Source organism: Tupaia chinensis, unplaced genomic scaffold (assembly GCF_000334495.1).
Source record: "Tupaia chinensis unplaced genomic scaffold, TupChi_1.0 Scaffold145304_1, whole genome shotgun sequence".
NCBI lineage: Eukaryota > Metazoa > Chordata > Mammalia > Scandentia > Tupaiidae > Tupaia > Tupaia belangeri.
This window is the reverse complement of record NW_006205165.1, coordinates 240,019-244,650: the sequence shown is the minus strand read 5'-3', so window position 1 is coordinate 244,650 and position 4,632 is coordinate 240,019. Positions and strand designations below refer to the sequence as shown.

Below are 4,632 nucleotides of genomic sequence, written 5' to 3'. Positions count from 1 at the left end.
ATTCGCCAGCTCTTACATGCCAGAGCTGCTTTCTGCTCTTTACTAAAAGGGTGTCCTGGGTAGCTGGCATTTGATCCCAGCAGGAAATGGTTCCAGGCACAGCTTGGCACTGAAGGGCACTAATGCTTATTAATTAACTGTACATTCAGCTGACCTGCCAAAGCTGCTTGCATTTCCAGAATCCCAAATCTTTTCATGATCCACTCTAGGTTACCTGAATCCCTTAAGTATGTGAACTGTTAATGCGGATCTTTGCTCCCTCCCTTTCTCTCCCACATGCTCAGCCTCTCCTCTCTTGTCCAAATTGCTTCCTCTGCCTGTCCCCCGCTTTGGCTGACCATCTTTTTCCTTCTCTTGCCTAGCTTGTTCACAAGCCCTCATCCAAAGACAGTACTTGCAGGGACAGAGCTATTAAAAGTAGCTCAAGGATGCCCATGGTCTGGCTTGGGGTAAGCCATTCCACTTCTTCTTATCCTGTCATACCAGCCCATCTCCAACTCCACCTGCCCATCTGTTCACACTGGGCTGGGTAATGGGGTTGCATAGCAAAAGGAAGCATGGCCACTGCCCTCAGAGAACTCAGTCTAATGGAGAAACAGAACCATGGTATACATGAAGAGCTAGAGAAGAGGGTACACAGAGATGCAAAGACATCTGCTTGCCTTGAGGGATCAGGGAAAGCTTTAGAAAAAAGAGGAGATGGGAACCAGCAGTTAGCATAATGGCTATGTCACTGGACTCCCACGTAGTCAACCGTGGTTCGCGTCCCGGACCTGGTGGCTTAAAACTCACGCCAGGCGTGTGTGCGTGCGTGCCCAAGATCCCGAGAGGAGAATGGAGGAGAAGGGACTGCGGCATGACCATCCCCCCTGGGGGGTGATTTCTTGCTTTCTGTCTCTCTGTCTCTCTCTGTCTGTCTGGCGAGCGCACATGCCCTATAGCGAAAAATCCTCTCCAAAAAAGAAAAATGAAAAATGAAAAATGAAAAAAGAGGAGATTTGGGGGCCAGCAGGTGGTGTGGGGGCTAAGTCACTGGATTCCCATATGGCTGACAGCAGTTCAAGTCTCAGACCCAGTGGCTTGAAAATTGTGCTGGGCATGCACATGTGTGTTCTCAGAATCCCAAGAAGAGAATGAAGGAGAAGGGATTGGAGCATGGTCATCTCCTCTGGAGGGGTGATTTCTCATTTTCCTCCCTCTGTCTCTCTCTGGCAAGAGCATGCATGCTATGGCAAAGAGAGAGAGAGAGACTTGAACTAGGTCTTGAAGCTTGGGTGATTCATTTCCAAATGTAGAGACGGTCAAGGACATCTCAGAGCTAGAGATGGCACAGAGGAAAAAAGGGCAGTATGTGTTGGGGGCTCTGTGTGGCCACAAAGGAAGATCTGGGGTTGGGCAAACGGTGAGGATTGAAAGGGAAATCTGGAGCCAGCTTGCCAAGGGTGTGCCAGGTTGATGGGAAGCCAGACCTCAGGGGGTTAGAATGCAACAACACTAAGCAGTTCAGACTTGGGGAGTATCGGGAAGGGACATGATGAAAGTCATGTTTTAAGATCATTTTGGAAGGCATAAAGACCAGAAGAAGAAGGGAGGTCAGTTAGGAGATGGCAGCAATGATCTTGGCACAAACTGAGGCCCTGAACCAGGGTGCTGACCCTAGGATGGAAATGAGGGGCAGAGAGGAGACACTAGGCCTGCTTCCTCTAGTCTGGCATTTATATTGGATGCATTCTCGACTTTTTCCAACAACTTTCTCCCTTGACAGTCTTTTTTTTTAAGTATTTGTCAGAGGGTACATGCACTTGCCAGAGAGAAACAGAAAGACAGAGAGAGGGAGAGGGCTAAAACGCTGCCCTTCCCTGCCTCCCGCACAATAGGGCATAGTCACGCTGCAATCCTTTATTTTTCCTTCCTTTCGGGATTTTGGACATGTATGCAAATGTACTCACTATGTTTTTCAAGCCACTGAGGCTGGGACTGAGTCATGTGGGATGCAGCTCCCTTAACACTAAGCCACAGGGCTGGCCCTCTCCCTTGACAATCTTTTTTTAAAAAAATAATTATCTTATTTAACTTTATTTATTTATTTATTTTAATTTGACCAGAGAGGAACAGAGCAAGTGAGAAAGCAAGCTGCCAGGTCCAGGACTTGAACTGCGGTCGGCCATGTGGGAGTCCAACACCCTTAACAACCATTATGCCACCTGCCGACCCCTCCCTTGACAATCTTAATGGAACCTGAACCTCAATTTTTAACTCCCACCTCAATGTGAACTTCTCCCAAATCTTTAACTCCTTCCTCCATGTAAACCTCTTTCAAATCTTTATCTTAGAGCTGACTTCTCTACCTGTGAGGCCACATTCTGGCTGCTTTCTGGACATTTCCAAGTAACCGTATCCTCAGTATGTCTGAAACTGCCATCATGGCATTTTCCCCTCAGCCCTAACCCAGCTTAGTAGAACCGTGTAATCAGCTATGTTATGAGCTTCTGGAGCCTAACCCAGCAATCAAAAGATCTTTTATGCCTTTCTAGGGCAAATATGATTTCTCAGTTCTAAACCAGCAACTTATATATGAATTTAGAGGACTTAACACATTCACACCTTAGGGCGGGGTCTTCCTTCACTCCCCATCATTAAGTCCATCAGCAGTAGTCCTTAACCAGGGCTGGATCCTCCTGTACCCTGGAAGTATTTGGAAATGTGCAGGGGACGGCTTCTGCCACAAGGAGCAATGGCAGCAGGGGCGAGGCCAGGTGCTTGCACTCCAGGCCCAAAAGAAAAGGACCAAGGCCAAGAAGGACAAAGCCCAAAGGAAATCTGAAACTCAGCACGAAGGCTCGGCTCCCCACTCTGAGAGTGATCTTCCAGAGCAGGAAGAGGAGATACTGGAATCTGTTGATGGTGAGCAGGAAGATCCTAATGATTATTGTAAAGGAGGTTATCATCTTGTGAAATGGGAGATATCATGTGATCCAAAAGTTGGGCTGGGGACATTTTTCAACAGTGTGGTTATCATGGGATATTCAGAGGGAGAAGTCTGTGGCAATAAAAGTAGTTAAAAGTGCTGAACATTAGACCAAAACAGCACTAGATGAAATCCAGTTGCTGAAATCAGTTCACAATTCGGATCCTAGTGATCCAAACAGAGAAATGACGGTTCAACTACTAGATGACTTCGAAATATCAGATGTGTGTTAACAGAACACACATCCACGTGGTGTTTGACGTTTTGGGCCATCATATACTCAAGTGGATCATCAAGTCCAACTATCGGGGGCTTCCACTGCCTTGTGTCAAAAAATAAATTATCCAGCAAGTGTTACAGGGTCTAGATTATTTACACACCAAGTGTTGTATCATCCACACTGGCATTAAACCAGAAAACATCTCGTTATCAGTGAACGAGCAATACATTCTGTTGGCTGCAGACGCAGGAGAATGGCAGTGACCTGGAGCTCCTCCACCTTCTGGATATCCAGTCAGTACTGCTCCCCCACCTAAACCAGCTAACAAAATACCAAAGAAGAAGAAGAAGAAATTGAAGAAGAAGCAGAAGCACCAGGCAAAAATTCTAGAGAACAGAATACAGGAAATTGAGGAAATGGAGAAAGAGCTGGGCCCTGGGCAAAAAAGACCAAACAAGAAAGAAGAATCAGAGCATCCTGTTGAAAGACCCTTGAAAGAGAACCCACCTAATAAAATGACGCAAGAAAAACTTGGAGTCAAGTACCATTGGCCAGGATCAAACACTTATGGAACGTGGTGTAGAGGGTGGTGCAACAGAAATGAATTGCAATGGAGTCATTAAAATCACGGACCAGCAGTTAGCGTAATGGCTATGTCGCTGGACTCCCAAGTAATCGACCGCAGTTCGAGTCCTGGACCCGGTGGCTTAAAACTCACGCCAGGCATGTGTGCATGCGTGCCCAAGATCCCAAGAGGAGAATGGAGGAGAAGGGATTACGGCCTGGCCATCCCCCCTGGGGGGGGTGATTTCTTGCTTTCTGTCTCTATGTCTCTCTCTGTCTGTCTGGCGAGAGCACATGCCCTATAGCAAAAACCTCTTCAAAAAAATAATTAATTACACTGAAAATGGTAATAAAACATTGAGGCTTAAAGGGGATCTGCCTACTGCTAATGACTGTGATGTCCAAAATTTGAAGCAGGAACCTAGATTCCTAAATTTCCAAAATAGAGATAGTAGCACATCTCAAGAAACAGACTTGCACACCTATAACCTCCGAGGTGTCAGATACCATGGTATGCCAGTCTTCCTCAACTGTAGACCAATCATTGAATAGACATCAGCCAACTTCAAGAAAGCATTCGAGCAGAAATACCCTGTGAAGACGACCAAGAGCAAGAACATAACGGACCACTGGACAACAAAGGAAAATCTACTGCTGGAAATTTTCTTGTTAACCCCCTTGAGCCAAAAAATGCAGAAAAACTTAAAGTGAAGATTGCTGACCTTGGAAATGTCTGTTGGGTGCACAAACATTTCACTTAATATATTCAAACAAGGCAATATCGCTCCCTGGAAGTTTTTTTTTTATTTTTAGAATTATTTTATTTAACTTTATTTATTTATTTATTTATTTAAATTTGATCAGAGAGAGAGAGAGAGAG

General features: G+C 45.6%; 1 pseudogene; it reads left to right on the top strand.

Moving 5' to 3' along the window:
• Nucleotides 1–1,324: 1,324 nt before the first annotated feature.
• The window catches only part of LOC102492017 (uncharacterized), a 149,084-nt pseudogene continuing 145,776 nt past the window's right edge, over nucleotides 1,325–4,632 (top strand).